Source organism: Dromiciops gliroides, chromosome 4 (genome assembly GCF_019393635.1).
Source record: "Dromiciops gliroides isolate mDroGli1 chromosome 4, mDroGli1.pri, whole genome shotgun sequence".
Taxonomy (NCBI): Eukaryota; Metazoa; Chordata; class Mammalia; order Microbiotheria; family Microbiotheriidae; genus Dromiciops; species Dromiciops gliroides.
This window is the reverse complement of record NC_057864.1, coordinates 51,752,225-51,778,286: the sequence shown is the minus strand read 5'-3', so window position 1 is coordinate 51,778,286 and position 26,062 is coordinate 51,752,225.

Sequence of the window (26,062 nt, the reverse complement as noted above, 5' to 3'; positions counted from 1 at the left end):
CTCCATTATACTTCTCCCCTTCCACTCATTCTTCTCTTCTTTACCTCTTTATCCTCCTCTTCTTCTTCCTTTTCTGAAAAATAGAAATAATCCCAATGCTGTATGAAGATAGACTCTTTAAATGTGTTTACCTCTAAATTATGCTAAAGAAGAAGCCCATGCTTAGCTCTCTTAGGGATGCATTTTTGACAATTGCACAGAAACAAAGACATCAAAAGATTAGGAGAGTCCACTTTTGTATACCTTTCAAATTGGTGAAAATAAGAGAAATATGTAATGGTGGAAGTATAGGTGGACAAATGAAAGCATTTAGAAAAATGACCCTCTAAACATTCCTTGTTATGAACTTATATAAATTTATAAGAGAAGTGTGTGGCTGAGGGATTTACTATAACTTAGAAAAAGTTGGACTTACCTGAAACTCCAGGCTATTACTTCTATGAGGTATGTTTTTAGGAGTCCCTAGTGTTAGCTTGTCTTTCCCATGTACACAGCATAAATGCAGCATTGGAAGAAATAATAACCCCAAACTTGTTATGGGAAGCCTATATGGAATCTTCTCCAAGAAATTATTTCCCATTTTAAATATTTTGGTTCTTTTATAATGTCAGCATTCTTCATTGTCCCTATTTTAAAAGATCAACACTGGCCAGTTGGCATGGAATGAGAACCTCCATGACAGCTTTTCTAAAGCTTTGATTGACTGATTTTCTTTTTTTTCCAGAGAATTGAAAAACAGCTTATGGTTTTTTCTTCAGGTTTTATGATTTTCTGATTTATGGGCAAGGTCATTTGACTGGAAGTTAAAACACAATGGATCAACCGAGTTAAGCTTCCTTGAGACATGTTTAAGTTCTGTCAGCTACCACAAAAGATGATCATTCAAGGTATACAGCTTACATATTTTGATTGGAAGTTAGAAGCCTGGTGAGCTGCCAAAGTTTAGTGAATCTCTCATTCACAGGGCCATAGATATACAGCTGTAATGGGGGATTTTGGGCTCTCGAGTCCAACCCCTTCAATATACAGATAAAAAAATTGGGGCACAGGGAGGGGAAGTGGATTTCCGTCAGTCACACAACTGGTAAATGTCGGAGGTGAGATTCGAATCCAGGCTCCCTAAAGCTTGATCTAGTGATTTTTTTTTCTCCCTTGAATTCATGAAAACTCTTTCAGGTAAAGATATTTCTTGCTGTTCAGTCGTGTCCGACTATTCATGACCCTGTGAACCATACTATCCCTGGGATTTTTTGGAAAAGGTACTGGAGTGGTTTGCTATTTCCTTTTCTAGTGAATTAAGAGAAACAGAAGTCCAGCAACTTGCTCAAAGTCACAGATCTAGTGAGTGTCTGAGGCCAGATTTGAACACAGGTTTTCCTTACTCCAGGCCCAGCACCCTTTCCACTGAACCAGCTCCTACGTTGAACAGAGGTTAAGTTTTATCCAGGGTCATAAAGTTAGTGTCTTAGATCACGTTTGAACTCAGGTTTTCCTTACTCCAGGCCCAGCACTCTATCTACTGGGCTATGTAGCTGCCTTTAAAAGACATTTCTGGGCAAATTTAAATGTTGATAGATCCATTATTTTTCATAGTTTTTAAGCCACAAAATCCAAGTCTCCTCATTTGCTGAAGTAAAACTGTTAAATTCCTTTTACCAAATAATTTATAAATACAACTTGCCCTCCCTTTCTCTTTCTTCCATTTCCCCCCTTCCCCCAAAAAAGTAAGGGACTATGATACAAATTATTATCATGGAAGGTTTTATTTAAAACCTACGATATATGTGGCACTATAAAAAAGGACTAAAAATTTCCAAAGCCTTAATAATAATTCCATTTATTTAGGAGTCCTGAAGCAATCGTGCTTTTGAAGATAAGGCCTAGAACAACATTAGTCTGTTTTTTTTTTTTTAAATTCCTGTTCACTTTTGAATCTTTCTTTCATGGAAATTTTCTCTCTTCTTTGTTTGAGAAATCACCCTGGGTGTATCTCCCTGGAAGGGAGGACCTTCTGCAAAGGACTTAGAGAACAAAAAGGGGTTTGGATTAAAATATGGAGAGCTGCCACTGAAATCCTGGCACTATTTCTCCAAACTGGCAAGAACTTTTTTTTCCTCAATAAGAATCCTATGGGGTTTATCTTTGGGGGATTTTGTGCATTAAAGTGTACTATAAGAGGAACTCTTTTGTAAGAACCCGACAGGGGTGGAGTGTAAGCAGCAGTGTTAATCGGGCCTTGATGCTACAAGAACCTGCAGGTAGTGAATGAACAGCTGGGGAACAGTTTGAGACGCAGATGCTGCCATGTCGGTAGGAAGGCCCATGGTGGAATTCATGGATGTTTTACAAATAACACGTCCATTGCCATTCCAGTTGTGAATACTCAAGTGGAAAATGATGGTTAGATGATCCTCATGCCAATTGCCCCCAGAACTGAAACAAATAATTGTCTGCATTTACACAGAACATGAGCAGTGAGACAACTAAGCCTTGAGAGTTATATGGTCATTGTTGATATTGACAGCTGAAATCATCATTTTGCTTGTCTCCCCCCTCCCCAACTTGAATTTGAAATCATAGCTGGGATGGACTATAAATAGGGACATTTTCTCCTGCTCCAGTTTTCACCTTGACTTGTGTGTGTATCCAAAGAATTGTCCCTTGAATATTTAAGTATGCAGAGACACCAGTCACCTCAATCCACTAGTCATTTAGGAGGGATTAGAATCACAGCACAGATTTTTCTTTACTGCCCAGACCTTTGTCGGAACATGGAATAAAGCGGTTAAGTGAATCCGGCAACAAAGTAACCGAGCTCTATGAAAACCATTATTATGTTGAAGATATGGCAGGGTTTCTGAATTATTTAACACCTCCCTTTGCCAGGCTGACCTGCTGTGCTGTCTAAGTAAACTTCCTTTTCATGCTAACAGGGCAAATGTAGTCACATTGAAGCCTTGCTATTCTTCTTAATCTTGTGCAAATTTATATGTAACTCTGTTCTTGACATTCTTAGTCCATGACCAAAAGTTGATGATATCTTACTGCTAGTTCTTGCTGGAGAATTATCTTTCAGTCCCTTTAATGCAATGTTGGGGAACCCCCCCCACACAACCTATTGTTAAAAATGTAAGATATTGAATTGTATCTCTAAATCTAAGTTATCTGGAGCTTAGTTATCTTTCTGTCTTGTCTCTGTCTCTCTTTTTCTGTCTCTGACCCTCTGTCTGTCTGTCTTTCCTTTCCTCTCCTCTCCTTTGTATCTCTTTCATATACGTGAAATGCCTTTCCTGTGTGTGCATCATCTATCTATCTATCTATCTATCTATCTATCTATCTATCTATCTATCTATCTATCTATCTATCTACATATGTCTTTCTATACAGACACACAAATATGACAGCTAACATGTAGATATTGCTTTTAAAGTTTATAAAACACTTTGCACATATTATCTCTTTTGATCCTGATGTCCATATTTTGAAGTAGGTGTTATTATTCTATGCACACATAAGTACAAAATGCATCTATAAATACCTACGTACGTGAAAGTCAGTGTGGAGAAATGGACAAAAAGCTGATCTTGGAGCCAGGCAACCATTAAGTCAAGCCTTGAATCTGACATATACTGATTGTGTGACCCTGAGTAATATACTTAACCCCTCCACATTTTAGGCCAGCAGTTCTCAAAATGTGCTCCAGGGACCAATGGGAGTGGATGTGGGACCTGAGATCCTTTCAGGAAGTCCTCAAAGTCAAAACTATTTTCCTAATAAAAAATTAATTTCTAATGTTAAATGTTGATAGATATAACCAGGACAGTACTGTAGCCAGCTTTAGTCAGTTAAATTTCAGTGTGAGCATTTACACTTTATTGTTCTGTTGCTTGTCCAGACTTAGTATGGGAAGGAGAGAATGATAATAATTCAGATTAAACTTAAAAGTCTCTTCAGAGAGACAGTTTTTAAACATTTACCAGAATGCCTTAGATACAACCAACAAAAACAACAGTTCTTTTGGGGAGAGGATCCCTCAGTAATTTTAAAAAGTGAAACATAATCATAAGACCAAAATGATAGAAAACTGCTTCTCTAGGCAACTCTCTTAGACAACACATTGCAAGAAAAATACTGACCTGCATTGATAGAGGGAATTTCCTCATCTGGGAGTCTCCTATACAAATGATAACATGTCTACTTCCTATTGCAATATTAGGTAGGTAGATAGAATGTGTTGATGTAAGTATGTAATTATATGGATAACCTGTTGAGTTGGTTCTCCATATATTTTCTACAAATGGACTAAAAGTTTGATCCAACTCTGAATAGGAAGAAAAAAATGGGTAGGACTGAATTTGGGAAACTGTGCAGTACTTCCAATTGTCCCAAGCTACTGTCTGACTCAAAAACCCATTAAAATTTTTCTAGTGATATATTATGGCCAAGAATCATAGACCAAAATATCCTTTGAAAATTCAAAATGATGGTGACCCAAAGGGTAATGGAGAGGCATGTGGTGTCTGTTAGTCAGTTGCACTATCTCACCATTGATGACTTGTATGCTACAAATAACATAAAATATATTGTCTAGGGTATATATTTCCAGAAGAGAAGTTGAATGAATTCTATAGCAAACTTGAGGGGTAACAGATGAACAGTTCAAGTTATAAATTAGTACCTATGGACTTTTCGGAGACCTAGAGGAAGGTTCCTGAAACATTTGGTTTATTGCCATTGCAGAACTTGAGGAAGCACATGATCAAAAATTCCTTAGGATGTCATGGATTGGTTAGAACTTGCCAAATTGGTTATGGAGCACCCATATTGAAGAGATCACAGATTGAAGCAAAACTCTATCAAGTTATCAGCTGACTAGGGTATTACACTTAACTCCTACTTTTCTTATTTAGGATGTTTGATTTACCCTCCTGATTTCCTGACTTGTAAGAATAAACAGTTCTGGGCCTGGAGTCAGGAAGACTCACCTTTATGAGTTCAAATCTGTCCTTGGACCCTTAGTAGTTGTGTAAACCTAAGCAAGTCACGTAACCCTACCTGTCTTAGTTTCCTCATCTGTCAAATAAACTGAAGAAGGAAATGACAGACCACTTTAGTATCTTGCTAAGAAAACCTCAAATGGGGTCATGAAGAGTTGGACATGACTGAAATGATTGAGCTACAGCAACAAGATGAAAAACTTGTTACTGAGATGTTGGGTAAGATGCCATAGGGATTCTTATTCATGTGCAGGCTGGAGTAGATAGCCTCTGAGGTCTATTCTGATGTTGTGATTCTGTGATAAGTGGTCCCTGACCTTTTGTATATTTTCCAGTCTATTAATTTTGAAATCACATCAATACATTAGTTCCTTTTAGATTCCTGTCTTCCAACCTGTTGATGCTATTAATAGCCCTTGGGGTTGATGTTTCTGTGCAAATCAAAAATGCCCTTTGTTACCAATATTTCAGAATACTTTTTAATATGAAGGAACATGTTAAAATGGTTTCTCTGTCATTGATGATAGAAAGCCAGGTTACCATAAATCCATCATTTATATTATACCACAGGGTTTTGCCATCTTTTTGAGTATGAGGCCACTTCTTAACCTCAAGCAATTTTTCAGGCTCTTTTAGCATGATGATTCTTGTGGTGATATCAAAAAGCTACCATGAACTCAGCAAGTTCTTAATGTTGATGGTGTATACATACAATTGAAAAATATCAGTGTATGTACAGTATTGTAAGACATTTATTCACAATACATAGAAGGTCTTGGTTTCATATTGTTTATTTTGTTGGAACTAAATAAAATGTCATGATGCTTGATGGCCATGTGGATTTGTGGAACCTTTTCATGATTCAATGGTCATTGCTCAATAGCCAGTGGTGCTGAGCCCACACACTGGACACTGGCAACATTTTGGAATTGTGCTTAATTTCTTGGGCATAGTAAAAAGTTGTAACATAGACCCAACAAATCATCTTGTTTTATCTTAACAATAATCTTGTGAGGTAAATACTAGAAGTATTCCTTTTTCATATTAGGAAATTTATTCTGAGAGATATTAAGTGATTTGTTCAGGATCACCCTGCCATTAAGTGGCCAAGGTAGGATTTGAACCCAGATCTTCTTGACTCTAAAGGACAGTACTCTATTCCTCAGACATCATCTGGAGGAGAGATATAAAAGTAGTAATTTAGTCCACCTCTTGACAGAAAGGTGATGGACTTGAGATGCAGTGGTGGTTGGGTGGGTGGGGGGGACATCAGAGTAAAGAAACCTTGACTTTGAGGTCTGTCTTTGTGACATCTCTGTTCTGTGATCCAGGGCACCATATTCAGAACACCCCTTTAGTGCTCCTTTGTACCTTTCTAAGACTATACATTGCAGAGCAGGTACCGATGTTCAATGGTTCACTTCACCCCCCCCATCCCACAATAACCCCAAATGAAATAAACAAACTAAAATACCACAAACTCTACCAGTAACAAAAGATGGTTTAATGTTTGTGGGTACTATAGTATAAAGAATGCTAATTATGAATAACTCCACGGGCCATAGAAATATGTACAGTGGGTATAGGGATACTGCAGAATGATTGCCAATGCCAACTCATGCAAGAAGTATAAATGATAACAATGACTATTCTAAAAGTTTTATTATTGAATGCCAGAACTTTAATTGCAAAATATCCAATTAACAATTCATATGGGTGGCTTTACTAAATCATGCTATACCTTGCTCAAAAATTCACTTCATAGAATCTCCGTTTCCCTTTGGCCACATATTTTAGTAGGTATACTTTATTTTTCTGTTTACTGTTGTGTGTGAACTAGAAAAATGTTCTGTTGGCCTTTTGAATTATGGCTTTGTCTGTACTCCCTTTAGCTCAAGTCAAACTATTAATTTCTAAACACTGGAAAGTGCCCCAAAGTACTAGTAAACAGTGTCTGAGTAAGAAGTGAATGTTTTATGTGGCCTTGCTTTTGGTTATTGGAAAGGGATTTGAGAAAGGCTGAGTGACTCATCTATGTACTGTAACTTTCAATGAAAGTGCTATTCCCCCCAGCCCAGATCTGCAATCTATCATTCCCAATCCAATAAATTTTGATACTTAACTTGCCTAGATCCCAAAATATTTTGAATATTAAATAATTGTTGGAAAATCATCATTTTTCTTCTAAGTATTTATGCTGTTTCAATGACTAAATTAGAGTTGAGTCATCCAAGCATATTCTTTTATCTTTGAATTAAAAAGATAGTTCAGGTATAGTAGTTGAAGGAACTTATAATCAGAAGATCTAGGTTCTTGTGTAGGCCATTTTAGAAGACAGAGTAGTGCAATGGAAAAGTCACTGGAATGAGAGTTAGAATCCATAGGCTGGAATCCCTTCTCTGTCCTTAATGAGCTATCTAATCACAGGCAATTTCCTTTATTTCCCTGGATCTTAGCATCTTTCGAGTTAAAAGGAAGCCTTTGGCTAGGAGATAATTGGGATAATGACTGGAATTTTGATTTCAATGGTATAGGAAACTACCATGTGAAAAAACTTTTTTTTTTTACCAGCATAGGTTAGCAGCTTTTCTGTCACCTATATTATTAGAGAGCTGGCTAGACTACTGAGAGATTAAGTGATGCTAATTTTCCACCAGCTTCTGCTTGGTTTCAACTGTACCAGCATCATATTTTCCCCAAGATAAACATATCACCAGAAATCTTATCTTCATAGAGATTGCTTCAGTTTTCATACTCAATACCTCCTATGTACCCTCAGTGTCCTTTTGTATATTGTCTTCCCTCAGTAGATTGGAAGGTCTTTGAGGGCAGGGGAAATCTTTCTTTTTGAAAATATGTTTCCTCAGCATAGTATCTGGCACATATTAGGCACTTAATAAGCATCATATTGTAATGTATTGTATTATATCATCACTTCTCTATGCTCCCACATCTAGAAAGTAAGGTGGGATTCTAACTCCAAGCTCCAAGCCCCTACATGCTGCTATCTTCTAGCTCCCTTATTTCATGTTCTTCTAGGACTATCTTTGGCTCAGGGACGGTTAGATGGCTCAGTGGATAGAGTAATGGCCCTGGAGTCAGGAGGACCTGAGTTTAAATTTGGCCTCATATACTTGACTCTAGTAGCAGTGTGCCCCTGGGAAAGTCACTTTATCCTCTTTGCCTCAAACATCTGGACCCATCTCCAGTCTTCCTGATGTATATCTTGCCATGGACCCAGATGGCTCTAGAGGAGAGAGTGAGGTTGGTTACCTTGGACAGCCCTCCCTAACTGAAATCCAGTTCACTACAAGTCATGGCATTACCTCCCAATCTTCTTTGAGAATGAAGGACAAACAACAACAATAACATCTTTGGCTCATGAGTTATATGAGCTTAGGCAAGTCACTAAAACCCTCTTTTCCTTGGTTCTCTAAATTTTAAAATGAGAGTAATAATACCTTACGTGCCTCACAGAGTTGTGAAGATAAATGGGACAAGGTTTGTGAAATCACTTTTATCACTTGTGAAGTAGGGAACAAAGACAGTATTACCGGATTACTGGCAATACTGTTTGTCTAAGTGGATAGGATAGCTAATAATAGCTTATAAGTATATGGTGCATTAGACTTTACAGATATCTTCCTTGTAAATATCCTGTTATAGAATGTATTATTTCTATTTTAAAGTCAAGGAAATGACTGTTCTCAGTCCCATCTCTAGTAAATGTTAGAGCAAAGACTTAAACTCAAGCCTTTTTCCTCAAGGCCATTCTTCTTTGCACTATACTATCCTGCCCCTTGTAGATCAGAATTTCTCTTTAGATCAATGTGATCAGAGAACTATAGCTCTTTGAAGTAGCAGGGACTTCAGAGTTCATTGAATTCAATCCATTCATTTTACAGCCCAGTAATGGAAAGTTAGGGTAAATCATATCCAGTTCCTTTCTACCAAAATAACCTCTTTATTTATATATCAAAATGAATATCCATCAACTTACATACTATGGGACATTTTTAGAACATAAGATAAAATTTTAAAGCAAGAATTAAAGAAAAAAGAACTCAAAATGGCACTAGGTAGCCTGTTGATGTAAGAACTACTAATTTATTACTGTTTGTCTCTCTTAAGAGTTGCAAATTCATTTAGAATATGCTATCTTTCAGGTGTTATGTGTACTACCTTTAGGTGTTTGACATTTACCTTTATTTATATCATCTCTATCTCTATTTATGTGATATAGTTATGGAAGTAGTGCTTTAAGCCACTAACAGCTTTGACATTAGATATCCTTTAGTTATTTTTGTTCTTAGAAACTTGAAAGCCTTGGGACTTCATATTCTGCTTAAAAATTTTTTATTCTTCCTATCATCTACAAAAAGGGTGAATATTTATCATCTTAAGTTTACTTTCCTTTGTTCTTGAGCACCAAGCTTTTAATTTATCTAACTCCTGTGCACCTTGGATTTCTTGCTTATCCCCACTTGATTTCATCTGGCAGTGTTTTCCTGAGTTAGAGGAGATATAATTCTGTTCATTCTTGGTTTCCCTATTTACAAATATTAAATCAAGCCTTGATGGACAAGGTAACTGAACTCTTCTGGCCTCAACTCTATTTTGTGTTATGAAAGATGGCCTAGACTCTCATTTTATGGGAGGTTTTTCATTCCTTGGGGTCCTTGTTTCTGTCAAAAGTTCTAAGATTAAAGAAGTACTTAAAACATGTTGAACAGAAGATGACAGAATGTTGCTAACAACTATTCAGGATAACAACTATTTCACTGAAGTAAGGTTTTTAAATGTGATTCATCATTATGAAATCTGTAGATGACATAAAACTGAGAGGGATAACTAGCACCATAGATGACAGAGTTGAATCCAAAAAGAGGTCGACAGTCTAGAGAATGGGGATGAATCTAATAAGGTGAAATTCAATAGGGATACATGTTAAGACACACTTGAGTTTTTATTTTTTAAATGACTTCAGAAGTGCAAGTTGGGGGAAGCGTGGTTAGAAATCTGTCTGAAAAGATTGTGGGTTTTTAAGTGGATGCCAAACTCAATATAAATCAATAATCCACTCAACTACTATTTATTTATTGACTATTATATACCAGAAATTACTAGATATTTTATAGAGATATTTTTTCTTTGGGAAAAAAATGAAACAATATACTAGGGCAACCAAAAAAAGCTTATTCTCTCTTGAGCTATTTTAAGAGAAGCACAGATTCCAAGTTAATAAATGAAGTATTTTAAAGCAACACTGTGGCATAGTAGAAAAAAAAAAACATTTCCAAACATGTGAGTTCAAATCCTGCCTTTAAATCTTGCTACCAGGATGAACTTGAGCAAATTATTTAGCCTCCTTCAGCTTCAGTTTCCTTATTTGTAAAATAAGGAAGATGGGCCAGATAGCTTCTGAGGTCCATTTCTGCTCTAGACATTTGTTCCTATGAAGAAGAAAATGAATAAAGTATGTCATTAAGGAATTATAGGATGGGAAAAAATGATCATCTGAATGAGAGAAAGAGATGGACAGAATGAATGTTCCATTGCTTTGCTAGTGATATCAGGGAAATTTCAGGAAGCTCCAGCCATGAGAGGAGCTAACATGGATGGACTGTGATCTGCATTGTCAGAGGGAATAGACAAATCGATGAAATCTCAGACCAGTTTAAATATTTGAGGATTTGTTTTTCTAAGAATAAGGAAATGGAAATAAGAAGTAACATTTATGTAGCCCCTTAAGGTTTGCAAAGCACTTTACAGATATTATATCCTTTTATCGTCATAACAACCCAGGGAGGTAGGCACTATTATTTTCCTTATTTTACAGAGGAGAAAACTGAGACAGCCAGTGACTAAATGACTTGCCCAGAGTTATAGAGCTAATAGCTGTCTGAGGCTGAATTTGAATTTGGATCTTCCTAACTTTAGATCTAACACTTTATCCACTAAACCACTTATTTAATTCTAGGACCTTTGCGACTAATACCTGTCCACACCACAAGTTTTTGGTACCACAGATTAGGAACGACATTAAGAAATTTTAAAATAACCACATTGAGGCAATTAGAATGGGCTTCAAATCATTCCATATGAAGACCAGGTTAAAGTAACTGGGAATGTTTTATCTGGGCTGGAGAAGAGTCTGACAGGGGAGAAAAAAGGGGTGGGTGTAGGGCAGGGATAATAACTGTATTCATGTATTTGAAGGCTTGTCATATGGAAGAAGCATGACACTTATCGTGCTTGACCCAGAGAGCAGTCTGGGAGTAGTGACGGAAGTTGAGAAGAAGTACATTTTGACTTGCCTTCTGGAATAATCTCTTAGTAATTCCAGCTGTCCAATACTGGAATGGACTGTCTTGAGAGATGCCAGGTTCCTCTTCATAGACCATCTTTGAGCACCTGCTTTATGACTGTTTGTCAGGTATGTTATAGAAGAGATGCTTTCTCAGTATGTTTCAATGTACTAGATTGACATTTCCTGCTTCAGATTCTAAAATTCTTTTAATTCTATTTTATTTTATTTTAAGTAAAATATTCTATCTTTTTCCTGATCCTCCTTACTCCCTGAATCATTCTCCAAATGTGAGGAAAATGGGAATTAATATAAACAAATCTGCTTCATTGGCATATTTTCAGTAATATATCAACCTTTCAAACAAAGCATTCTGTATACATGACTTCAAAATGTTAGTGTCTATTAAAATAGCTATGGCCAATTAAGTACAGACTTAACACTAAGTGATGCCAGGATTAAATGATTCCTCTTTGAAGACATTAGGGCTATGGATTTAATGAAGCTAATAATAATAGTGTAAAAATTATTTCCTCTCAAGAACCTGGAAAGAGGGAAGCACAAATATTGACTTCACTTTATGTCTGAGGAAACTGAGGCTTAAAGAGATTGTGGGGCACTGTGGAAAAAACAACACCTACCTCTGGAATTAAGATCTAAATTCTAAGCCTGACTGCCTCTTATTTGCTGCTTGAGCTTGGACAAATTATTTAGCAACTCAGGTCCTTGATTGCCTTACCTAGAAGATGAAGGAGCTGGATTAGAGGGTCTCTTCTAGCTCAAGATCTAGAATTCTTTGAAGCTACTCTCACATAGTTATTTTAGGATCAGCAGAGAAGAACAATTTGAGCCTGAGTCCAGTAGTCTTTCTACTCCATAAAATTAAGCACATCCAATTTGATCTTCATTCTACAAGCATTTATTAGGTGCCTACTATGTGCTGCTCATAGTGCTGCATGCTGATGATGTAAAGACAAACAGTAAACAATACTTGCCCTCAAGGAGCTTTTATTGAGGGTAACGAAGAATAAAGAATGATATTTCAATAATAAAGGTATGATGTATCTTTAACAGAAACTGAGAAGGTTAGTGATGAAAAAGACAGAAGATAGATGACAAATAAGTAGATAAGAGACAGACAAAGATATAGCTGGGTGAATGAATGGTTAAATAGATGAATGGATGGATGCATAGATGGATGAATGGATAGATAGAGGGCGAAAGGCACTAACAATTAAGGGAATAAAGAAAGGCCTCATGTAGAAGTTGGCACATTCTGAGCTTTGAAGGAACAAGGGTTTCTATGACATGGTAATGTGGAGGGATTGCATTTCAGGCATTAGGGGACAGTCTACATAAAGACACAGAAAATGGGATGGAATATAGTGTACCGAGAGGATGCCAATTTGGCTGGAATGTAGTGTGTAATGTTTAATCATCCTGGAAATGTATGTGAGGAAAGAGTGTGAAGTGCTTTACAAGCCAGAGGAGTTTATAGTTCATCCTAGAGGCAATAGGTAGCCAGTCGGGAGCTACTTGAGCAAAGGAGTGACAAGGTCAGATCTATGTTTTAACAGTACTAATATAGGAACTATGGGAAAAATTACAGTAGAAAAAGATATGAGCCAGGGAGACTAATTAGGAGTACTATAAAACAATAAACAAATAGAAATTTAAAAAGAACTTGATAACATATTGGATAGATGATAGAGCATTTATTAAGCACTTACTATGTGCTAAACACTGAGAATACAGATAAGTTTAAAAAAAGAGACAGGTGCTGCCCCTCAAGGAGTTTACATTCTAACTAGGAAAAACAAGACATAAAAGGGAGCAGAATGGGTGAATAGGAACATTGGAAGAGAAATTTGAAGGTGAGTAGAACCAGTAGAGAAATGAACCAACGAATATGAATGACTTGGGCATTTTCTCAAATGGAGGCTCCATGGAAAAACTCATCAATGGGAGGGATGGAGGATTCCTGTTTCTATTGTGATCAAACATGAATGATTTTCATTCTCTTTTTTTCTTTTCTTTTCTTTTCTTTTCTTTGCAGGGCAATGAGGGTTAAGTGACTTGCCCAGGGTCATGTAGCTAGTAAGTGTCAAGTGTCTGAGGCTGGATTTGAACTCAGGTCCTCCTGAATCCAGGGCTGGTGCTTTATCCACTGAGCCACCTAGGTGCCCCCCTCATTCTCTTTTAATGTTCCAATTCAAAGATGTATCCAATGAATTCAGTCAGAACTATGAGGCTTACCATCAACCTTGCCAAGTGGCCAAAGATGTCCTGTGAAGCAGCCACATTTCTACTGTTTCTCACTCTAAACCTTTCCCCATTGTTGAAGAGCTGGAGGTTGTGTAAGCCAGGGACTCATACAGAAAGTTTCATTTTCTTAAGGAGAAAAAGAGCAGAAGAAGAACAGGGATCAACTGCTTGAGATCTTCAAATAGTTTCCAAAGAGAAAGTCCAAGGTTCAGTTGCTGGTGTCGCTCACACGTCACAGTTCACTTCAGTGAAGATGCCTCTGAGATTCCTTTAATGCAGCAAAACTGGGCCTTAGGTAGGGAAATGGTCTTTGTAGTTCTGAAAGGGAGAACATACCCCCAAATCATTTTTGAAACTTTTAAAGTTTTCATCTCCAAAACCAACCTTTTCAAGTTACAAAAATAACCCTAGGGAGCTTGATTTTTTCCCCCTGCTCCTAGAGGCTTTGTAGAACCATGTTAGGGGCTTTATTACAAATGTTTGATTATGAAACCAAACCAAAACTATAGCTCTCCATGGGATCTTAAGGTGTCTGGATTTTCTCCCAAGCACCAGTGAATTGTGATTTCTTCTGAAATACTGAGTGCCAAATGGAACTATAACCCAGAATATGGAGGAGGTAGAGGAATAAAAAAACAAAGCCATTTTTACCTAATCAGTAACAATTTCAGAATTCTTAAATGCTAATTTTACCTTCTCTGATTGTGGGCTAAATAACATGCTCTTTGCATCCTGAGAATGGAGAATAATCTTCTCTTTCTACTACTGGATTGGTCCTTTAAAACAGTAGGCTAAAAGGCTGCTTATATTCTATAATTTGAGAGGTATCAAGGAAGACCTCCCATTTTCCCTGTGATATGTCAGGCAACAACAGTTTAAGACTCCACCATTAGAGATGCATTCCATTGGTAAGATCCTTTGTTATTGTGGGAATTTATTTTGATTTGGGGACCCTGCCTTTGGGCTGAGATTAGAAAGCCTTAGGCTCTCAGGGTTTTTTCTGTGTGAGGGGCTAGTTCCCCTCCCCCTCCACTTCAGCTGAGCCAAAAAAGCCCCGTGGTCTTTTTAGGAAGCCAGGCCAGATGGCTGGGGGAAAAAAAAAGCCCCAGCTCCCTATGCCGTGAGGGGAGCTGCCCTGGAGATCCCAGGCTTATCCTGCCAGGCTCTAGCATAGCCCCTGAGGAGGTCCCAGGCACACAGCAGGGGGCACAGGCCCTTCAAGCCCCGCTGGGCAAAGCCCTAGTGCACCGCAGATTAGCTTGGCATATACTTGCAGAGAGCCCAATGTTCGAGGAGAGAGAAGGAACATATATATACAGGGGAGCAAGACAGTGGAGGGAGGACATTGGAGGACTAGGAGGAGGCAAGAAGGCTGGATGATTGAGGATGGACAGAAGGGGGGCTGCTACAAGGACGCTAAGGAGACTGAGGCTGGGTAAAGAGAGGGGCTGATGGAGACAGAGAAAAGGCTAAGAGCAAGGATGAAGAACACCAGAAGGCTAGAGATGTGGAGAGGTCGGTGAGAAAGGGATGCTAGAGATGCCAGGGGTTAGGTAACAGAGGTGAGGACACTAAGGGGCTTTTCAGGGGGGTTGACACAGTGAAAGGGGATTGGAGTTAGAAGAAAGGAGCTGAACAGTGAAAGTGAAGCTGGAGTGAAGGAGAAAAAGAGTCAAAGTTGGAGAAAGCTGGAACATACCCTAAGGCAAGAGGCAGCAAGGGCCCTTATTGTATTAAAATCAGACAGGTTGTATAATTTGCCTTTCTTAACCCTTATCTCTTACATTGATTTTTATAAATAAATTCTGCTTTGATTATTTAATTAAGAGGCTTCTTAATCCTTTGCTTATGAATTTGGGAGCGGTGTGGAGGAATTTTATAAACAGCCCATATTAAATTAATAGCAGTCAGATAGCCAGCCAGTCAAAAGCCCACAGATTAGCCCCACAGTAAGATTAGGCCCCCCCAGCCAATTTAGGCCCAGCTAGTTAGCAAAAATATTCTTATATTTGAATGGCGACTGTGGAAGGACTTATGGCCAAATTATAATTTTTCTAAAGCTATAATTTTTCATATAAGTACAGTTCTATAATTTTTCAGACTAGATTATAGTTAATAATTTTTTACATTATATAATAAACATATTTCTGTGACATATTGTGAATTATTTGTTCAGGTCACTTTCTTTCTTTCTTTTTTTTTTTAAGTGAGGCAATTGGGGTTAAGTGACTTGCCCAGGGTCACACAGCTAGTAAGTGTTAAGTGTCTGAGGCCGGATTTGAACTCAGGTACTCCTGACTCCAGGGCTGGTGCTCTATCCACTGCGCCACCTAGCTGCCCCTCAGGTCACTTTCTAATTGGAACCTTAGCTGAGTCCTAAGGGATGGGAACTGGCAGGCTGGCAGAAGATAGGGAATGAGTAACCATAGGTCTTTGGTAACAGCAGCTTTTTTTTTTTTTAAAGACTTGTGGTTTCATTAGTAGGAAAACTGCTAAGAACCAACTCCATCAATGTAGATGGACAGCTACTTTGCTATGTACAGGCTTACAGAGTTGGTTAGGGTACTGAGAGTGATTTATCCAGGGTCACTCAGGCTATGTGTGTTAGAGGCAATACTTTAACTCCAATAGTCTTGACTCTAAGACTTGGAAGTTTTCCATTTGATCTATCCCACACAACTTTTCATAGAACCTTAATGATCTAGATTTTCTGGAATACTTCAGAATTCAAGATATGAAAGAACATACTTTTCAGTAGTCCAAAAACTCAAAAAGATTTGTGATCTTGTTTTTTTTAAGTATTTTATTATTTTCCAGTTACATATAAGGATAGTTTTCAACATTTGTTTTCACAGGATTTTTAATTCCAAATTTTTTTCTCCTACCCTCCCTTCCCTCCCTCCTCCCCAAGATAGAAAGCAGTCTGATATAGGTTGTATATGTACAATCACATTAAACACATTTCTGCATTAGTCATCTTGTGGAAGAAGAATCAGAGCACAAGGGAAAAACCTCAAAAAAGAAGGGAAATAAAACAGTCCAAAAGTAGAAACAGTATGGTTCAATCTGCATTCATAATTCACAGTACTTTTTTCCGGATATTGAGAACATTATCTATTGTGAGTTCTTTAAAACTGTTTGAGATCATTGCACTGCTGAGAAGAGCCAAGTCTATCACCATTGTTCATGTGAACTTGTTAATATGAGTGTGGGCAAGGCAAGTTAACAAATGTTTATTAAGTGATCACCATGTCCCAGCCACTCTACTAAGTGCTACAGATATAAAGAAAGGAAATGCCCATTCCTACCCTCAAGAAGCCCACAGTCCAATGGGGAAGACAAAATGCAAACAACTACATACGTAAAAGAAACAGGGTACATGTAAGATTATCTCAAAGAGAAGGCACTAACATTAAAGGGAACTGGGAAAGTCTTCTTGCAGAAGGAAGAATTTTAGCTGAGACTTGAAGGAAGTCAGAGAAGTCAAGGAAGCCAGGAGGTGGAGATTTTTTTATAACATACTTTTTAACTGGCATCCTGAGAGAGCTGACAGTAGGATTAAATTTCTAGAATTGAGAAGTCAGCACGTGTAGTGAAAGGTAAAGATAATTCTGACTTTGATCTTTTTCATAGCTCATATATTAACTAGTTATTTATGTCCGTGGGTTGTTTGTTTGTTTGTTATACTGCTAATAAATGGTATAGCCAGTAATGTCCATTCTTGGATACTAGGAGTATTTGTCATGTAGAGAGATGAACAAAAGCTTATGGGAAAATAGGGTTCTTTAAAAGGGGCTTAGAGCTACTTAATGATAGAGATTTAATTCCATAAATTTATAGTGAAATATTAAAACATTGACTCTCTCCCTGCCCCCTTTCCCCACTATTGGCAATGGCAAGATAATGAATGAGGAAGTTGATTTAGAATCAAGTGGAAAGAAGGGGTAATCATCACACATAGGTTACATATGAAAAAGGAGACCCTATCCTTTGCCATATTAGCAAATGTTCAGAATCCCAGAATATTGTGATTTGAAGGGATCTTAGATATTATTTATTCCAACCTATACAAGATAATAAATTTCTTTTACAACATCCCTTCCATATTGTCATCGACCTCAGAAGTGTCAAACTTCCAAGTACAACCAAACCAGATTAAAATGTGATTGGGAATTATTTAACAAAATAAATTTAAAAAATCAAAGGGTAATTTATGGTATTTTAAGCCAACATGAGACCTATAGGTATCTATTTCTATTTGAGTTTGCTACTACCGAGATAGACTTTGCTTGAAGATGTTCAGTAAGAGTGACTTTACTGCCTACAGAGGCAGTACAGTCTATTTTCTTAGACTTCTTATTTTAGGAAGTTCATGGCATGCATAGTGTCTTAGATTGACATCAAATGGGCCTTACATAAGACATAGTCCAAACTCCTTATTTTACAGGTGAGTAAATGGTTGAGTTTTAGGGAGATTAATTGATTTGCCCAAGGGAAGACAGATAGCAAGTGGCAGAGTTGTGATTTGAATTCAGGTCCTCTGTCTTCAAAATCAGTGCCCCCCCCCACTACAGCAGGTTTATAATAAATTCTGAAATGAGTTCTTTCAACTGTGAGAGATAAAGCTTAGTGTGAAGACCCCAGGGAGAAATAGCGCATTGACAAATTTATTTCTGTTGTAGCCTTTTTCTGTATGTACCATTTAAACTTTTTTCAAAAACATAATGTGTTCAGGAGCAAGAAACATTATAAAGGAATTTTATGAAAGGAAGAAAAAATGGGTTCTTCGTGTGACAAAGAGTGAGGAATGAGAGGTGAACAACCACAGTACTCCACTGGTACCTTCATAATGTTAAGAGAAAGCAAGTTGGGTTGACCTTTGGTGATAAACTTATGGGAGGACATGGCCAAGGGTCCCATAGTATGGGCAAATTGGATGTCTTGCATTATCCATCAATGGAGGGAATTTCCAAACTGAGATCATAAATTTGTTGGAGTGTTAAGTACTGAACATGCTGAAAAATACAAAATAATTCATCAATAATTGTAGATCTACTTAAATGCCTTTATGTGTACTCAAAGTATAAATAAATCTCCCCTTTCCAAATTCCGAATCAGCCCCTTTCCATAGAGAATGTGTTCAGATAATTACACAATTTTAGAAATGGAAAAGGTGTTTAAGGTTCTCTTTGACCTAATGTATCAACCCCCTCTATAACATTAACAAAAAATGACCATCTAGCTGCTACTTAAAGACCTTTGATACCATGGAACTCCCTACCTCTGAAGGTATTCCATTACACGATTTGAATTGCTCTTATGGTTAAATTTTTTTCTTTTTATTGAATCTTCCATATTTCAACTTCCGTATATAATACCCATCCATTTTAGGGCAGGGATGACTTTGGAAACATTTCTATCTTGCTTCTGAATCTTCTGTTTTGGAATTTTACCAGGATGGTAAAATGTGTCAAGAGCAGTTTCCCATAATGGATTGTGGTGTGTTTAATTGAAGAACATATTCTGCAGGGGCATGATAGCTGCCCCCAACTATCTGAAAGATTTTCATAGGGCAAAGGTATTAGAATTTTTGTTTGCTCGCAGATCTAGGTGCAATGAATAGGCTTTGAAAAGACAGATTTTGACTTGATTTTAGGAAAAACTTCCTAACAATTAACACTGTCCCCAAATGAAAAGGGTTGTCTTTGGTGTTTTTTATGTAACAGGGATGCTCTGGCCCCTCTAACTCAGGGCTAGGTAGTTTACATACCCCTTCAAAGTTTTAGCATATCTTGAGGATATTTATTTTATTTTCTATTTTCTGTTACCCCATCTCTCCTCAAAAGTGTTTTCCTTCTGATTGCCCCTCCCCCAATCTGACTTTGCTTCCTTCACCCCTCCCCCCTTATCCCCTTCCCCTCACACTTCCCCACAGGACAAGATATATTACTATACACACTTGAATGAGTGTGTTATTCCCTCTTTGAGCCAATTCTGATGAGAGTAAGGCTCATTCACTCCCTCACACCTCCCCCATCTTCCTCTCTACTCCATAAGCTTGTTCTTCTTTTATATGAGATACTTTATAACATTCCACCTCTCCCTTTCCCTTTCTTCCAGTGCAATCCTCTCACCCCTTACTTTTATTTTAAAGATGTCATCATGGGTGAGCTGGGTGGACAAAGCCCCTGCCCTGGACCCAAGAGGACTCAAGCCTGAATCTGGCCTCAGACATAAGACACTCCCCCACTGCATGACCCTGGATATGCCACCCAACCTTGATTGCTCCACAAGAAAAGATAAACAAAAAAATAAACTCCTTACAGATATCATTCCTTCATAATCAATTCCAACCAAAACAGTCTCTTTTTGGACTCCATGAAAGAAAGCCACCAAATCCTCCAAGATGCAAATAATGAAAAGGGAAGATCAAAGCTTACTTAAATTTTCATGAATATTATATCAAAGTTAAGTCTATGAGGCCAATTATAAAGGTCCTCTCCTCAAAAAGTGGTTAGCCCACAAGAACCAGTTATAGAATGTTTATACATTTCTTCTAAAAGTAATCATGATTCTCCCAGAAGCAATCTCCCTGATATACTTTATATGGAGAAGTTTCAGTAGCCAATCAAGCTAATGGGAACTGCACATGCACCAGACCGCTATTACAGTAGATATATCTTTGACCAGAGTTCTTGGATGAAAGATGATTATTTATCAGGTATATTTTGGAGAGATGCATCTAGGTAGTACAGTGGAAAGAGGTTAGGAAGCTTCATCTTTCTGAGTTCAAATATGGTCTCAGACACTCACTAACTGTGTGATACTTAACCCCATTTGCCTCAGTTTTCTCATCTGTACAATGAGTTGAAGAAGGAAATGTCAACCACTCCATTATCTAGGCCTACTTTTGAGTTGAAATGATGACAGGCTTTTGATCAGATCCAGAATTCTTTCAGTCAAATTGTTGATTCAGGATTCCTTTATTATGTTTTTTTTTCCTTTTGGAATTAATTTGCTGAGATTGTGATATAAAATGACATTGTGTGACCTTGAGACAGTCACTGAACCTCATTTTCATCATTTATAAAATGAAAAATTTGGACTAGTATCAAAGTAGTTTCTAGCTCCAAATCTCTGATTCTCTCATGGTAATTGTAGTGAAGCAGTATGGCATAGTGAATAGAAGATCCAGGAGTCTGGGCAACTATCAGGCAGAGTTGATAGAGTGTAGATCGTGGATAGAAGTAAGGATGACACATCTTCCTGAGTTCAAATCTAGCTTCAGAAATTGACTGTGTGACCTTGGGTGAGTCACTTAATCATGTTTGCTTCAATTTCTTCATCTGTCAAACAAGCTGGAGAAAGAAATGGCAAAGCACTCCTGTATCTCTACCAAGAAAACCCCAAATAGGGACATAAAGAGTCACACAATTGAGTCTCAACCTCCAATGTGTGGTCATAGGTATATAATCTCCTGAGCCTCAATTTTCTAATTTTTAAAATGAGTATGACATAGATTTCACAGTTATTTTGTGGATCCAATGAAATGATTCCACTCAATCCTGGCTTCTCTAGCAGATTATCCTCACTATCATCTCTACTTTCTCACTCATCTTTAATCTCTTTCTGTTCATTGATTGCTTCCCTACTAACTACAAATAAGTTCATCTTGACCTCATTCTTTAAAAAATTCTTCACTTGATCCATCCATCCTTGCTAGCTCCCATCTCTTATCTCTTCTCCCTTTTGTGAATAAAATCCTTGAGAAAGTTGCCTATACTAGATGCCTCCTCTTCCTCTCTTTTCACTTTTCTCCCTGGTCCTTTTCATTCCCCTTTGCTAGATATTCATCTAAGTCATGCCCACTAACTATAATTATCCCTACCCCAAGCTCTGTCTAGGTTCCTCTTTTCTTCTTTGAAATGATTTCACTTGGTGATCTCATAAAGTCTTATGGATTCCATGATCATATCTATGCTGATGATTCTCAGGTCTACTTATCCAGCCCTAATATCTCACTCGACCTTCAGTCTTATATCTACAGTGATATATTGGACATCTCAAACAATATGCTCCACAGACATCTTACACTCAACATTTTGAAAACTGAACTCATTTTTCCTCAGGTTTTCTCTTCTTTTTAACTTCTGTATTATTTTCAGTTCAACAATGCTTGCAAATTTGAGATCCCTTGTTCAACATGGCAAGATATTGGATAGTGTGTGTGTGTATGTGTATGTGTATGTGTGTGTGTGTGTGTGTGTGTGTGTGTAAAGATAGAAAGAGCCCATATTATGAAAGTCTTTGAATGTCAAACAAGGAAGAGTGCTTGTCTGTCCATGCCTCTATGTGGTCGTCAATAAATGATTCCCTCCTTAATCACCCCCCTCCCCAGTTCTGGCTCTATATTGCTTCCCTCAAGTCCTAGCTAAAATCTCACTTTCTATAAGAAGCCTTACCTGATTCCCTCTCTTACCAGTGCCTCCCCACTCTTGATCATCTCTAATTTCTCCTGTATATATCTTGTTCATATATAGAGTTTAGCATAGTAGGAGCTTCATAGATTCTTATTGACTGACAATGATTTTGTAAGGCTCCAAAACACTATACAGAGGGTATTCTTCTAGTTACTTTCAAGGCATTCTGCCAAATTTTTAAGAACTTTAAAAGGTAGCCTCTGATTTCAAGATGTTTATGGTCTTATGAGGAGAAGAAATATAATGGGGATGGTCACCCTTCCCCATGCTTTAAGATAGAGAATGTGCCCTGGGGGGTTAAGAGATGGGGGTGGGTAAAATATCAATTTGGGCTATCAGAGATACATTCATTGAATGTGTCATTTTGTCTGGGCTTTGGAGGATGCATAAGATGGGAACAGATGGAGATGCTATATGAAGAAGTTTTCAGGCATATAGAACAGTATGTACAAAGACATAAGAGCAAGAAAGTGAAGTATCTATTTTAGGATGATTCATAGTTCATTTTGGTTTTTGACTGGATTATGTGCAGGGGAATAGTTGTGAGAGAAGGCTAGAATGAGAGATGAGGCCCACTTATGGAGAGTCTTCAATACCATTCTTAAATTCTTTGATTTATTTGATAGGCACTAGGGAATATTTGATGATTTTGGCAGGGGGGAGGAGCATTTTTGATTTTGTCATTTCTCTTAAGAAGGAAAATTTAAAAAAAATTCTTTCCTTCTTTCTTTCTTTCTTTCTTTCTTTCTTTCTTTCTTTCTTTCTTTCTTTCTTTCTTTCTTTCTTTTCTCTCTTTCTCCTTCCTTCCTTCCTTCCTTCCTTCCTTCCTTCCTTCCTTCCTTCCTTCCTTCCTTCCTTCCTTTCTTCTTTCCTTCCTTCTTTCTTTCTTTCTTTCTTTCTTTCTTTCTTTCTTTCTTTCTTTCTTTCTTTCTTTCTTTCTTTCTTTCTTTCTTTCTTTCTTTCTTTCTTTCTTTCTTTCTTTCTTTCTTTCTTTCTTTCCTTCTTTCCTTCTTTCTTTTCTTCTTTCTTTACTTCTTTCTTTCCTTCTTTCCTTCTTTCTTTCTTTCTTTCTTTCTTTCTTTCTTTCTTTCTTTCTTTCCTTCTTTCTTTCTTTCTTTCTTTCTTTCTTTCTTTCTTTCTTTCTTTCTTTCTTTCTTTCTTTCTTTCTTTCTTTCTTTCTTTCTTTCTTTCTTTCTTTCTTTCTTTCTTTCTTTCTTTCTTTCTGGGTAATGAGTGTTAAGTGACTTGTCCAGGGTCACAAAGCTAGTAAGTGTCAAGTGTCTGAGGTTGGATTTGAACTCAGATTCTCCTCAATCCAGGGCCAGTGCCTTATCCACTGCACTACCTAGATGCCTAGCTTGAGAATTTCAGAGTGATAAGAAACCCCAGTGGTCATCTAGTCCAGTACATTTCTGAAAATCAGTTTCCTCCACCTCTGACCCAATATACTCAACAATTCATGTCCACTAACTATAATTGTCCTTCAAGGCTCTATTCAGGGTCCTCTTATCCCTTTATAATAATTCAGTTTGTGATCTAGACTTTACTAAGACCTGCGGTGAGGGGAGAATTTGCTCCTCTTGAAGTAGGCCATTTTATTTCCAAATAATTCTAGTTATTATGAAAATTATGAGACAATGAATATAGGAGTGTAGAGCATTGGAAAGAGAGCTAGTTCTGAAATCAGGAAGACCAACCCTTTGAACATACTGACTATACAATCTCAGGTTGTTTGTTGCATTATACTACAAAGCAGTAATTATTTAACACTTTGGTTCTGGTTAAAAAAATAATAAAATTGGTCATTGGAGTAAATCTGATGCATTATATAGAGAAGAAAATGTACCTATTACCCTAATATTTAATATACACCAAGACCCCAGATACTGGGATAAAGATTGACTATTTGACAAAAAGTACTGGACAGCAATCTGGAAGAAATTAGGTTTAGACCAATACCTTATGCCATATACTAACAAAAGTTGCAAAAAAATATATGATCTAGATATAAAAGGTCACATCATAAATATATTAGAGAAAAATAGGGGAAAAATTACCTATATCATGTCTATTTTCATGAAAAAGTTCACAAACAAGGAAAAGACTGCCAGAGAAGCTAAAATTTATGATTCTGATTACATAAAATTAAAAAAGTTTTTTTTCCAGACAATTCTAATAAAACTAAAGTTAAAAGAGAAGCAATTAACTGGGAAAAATTTTTTGCAACAAGTTTCTCTGATAACGATCTTATTTCCAAAATGTATAAGGAACTGATTTACATTTATAAAAAAAATATTCATTCTGCAATTGATAAATGAATGGTCTAAGGTTATGAACAGACAGTTGTCAAGGGAAGAAAACCAGGCTATCTATAGCCATGTGGGAAAACGCTCCAAATCACTACTAATTAGAGAAATGCAAATTAAAGCAATTCTGAGATTCCACTTCACACCCATCAGAGTGGCAAAGATGACAAAAAAAGAAAATGATAAGTTTGGGAGGAGCTATGGAAAGACAGGCACATTGATGAACTGTTGGTGGATCTGTGAATGCTCACAGTGATTCGGGAAAGATATTGGAATTATAGAGAAACAATTTCTAAACAGTGCATGCCCTTTGACCCAGCTATAGCCACTGTTGGGCCTATACCTTAAGAGATCAAAGAAATATGTAGATATTCTTTACATGCAAAAAAATATTTAAAGCAGCTTTCATATGGTATCAAACCTAAAAACTAAGAAGATGCCCAATATTGAGGACTGGCTGAATTAGTTATGGTATGTGAATGTGATGTAATACTATTGTGTTTTAAGAAATGAGAAAATGGATGAGAAAGTGAGCAGAGCCAAAGCAACAATTAATACTATAATATCAATACTGTAAAAATGAACATTTTTGAGGACGTTTAGAAACTGATGAAGGAAAATAACAGAACCAGAAAAATAGTTTATACAATAACAACATTAAAAAATAACATTTAAGATGAATCCAGAGGACCAGTGATGAAATATGCCACCCATTAGAGGTGATGAAATATGACTGAGAAATCAGACCTTTCTCTCTGTCTGTTTTTCTCTCCATGTCCCTATGTTTTTTTTCTCTCTCTCTTTCTGTTTCCATCTCTATCTTTTTGTCTCTGTGTGTCTGTATCTGCAGTCATTGGGAGAATGTTTGGCTTGACTACGCATATTTATTATGAGAAATTTGTTTTTCTCCCCCCCCCACAAAGGATGCTGATGAGAAGGAGAGAAAATAGATTTCTGTTCATTGAGAAAAAGTAGAAAGAAGGGCAGTAGGTACTACAGATGTGAAATATTGTATGCACTTTTAGATGAGGTCATTTTATTATTGGTTTTCCTGACATGCTTTAATTTGTTACCAGAAATCTCTTACGTGGTAGCTAGGTGGGTAGAAAGCAAGACCTGAAGTCAGGAAGGTCTTAGTTTAAATCTGGCTTTAAATACTTCCTACCTGTGTGATCCTGGGCAAGTCACTTACTTTCTGTCAGTCTCAGGTTTCATAATTATAAAATGAAGACAATAATAGCATTTATCTTATTGGATTATTTTGAGTTTCAAAGAAGAAAATATTGCAAAGTATCTGTTACATAGTAGATGCTTGCTTAATAACATTAGCTGTTGTTGCTGCTGTTTTTGTTGTTATCTAGCAGCTATATATGGGTTGATTTGGAGTAGAGATAGACCAAAATTGGGGAATGATTTGGGAAACAACTAAAATGGATAATGAATGCTTGAAATAGAATGTGGTTGGTGGGGTTGGAGAGGAAAGACCAGAGGCAAGAGAAAGTGGCAAGAAAGAACTGATAGGACATGATAACTGGTTAAAGGCAGTAAATAAAAGAGATAAAGGAACTCACGACACCCATCTTGAATTTTTTTTTATTGGATTTAGTTGCTTGCATTTGTAAGGATACTTCAGAGCTTACTGGAGGATACTGGGAAAGCAGAGACTGAATTCCATGGCCTGCTCCCTGGGATGACTCCAATAGGACC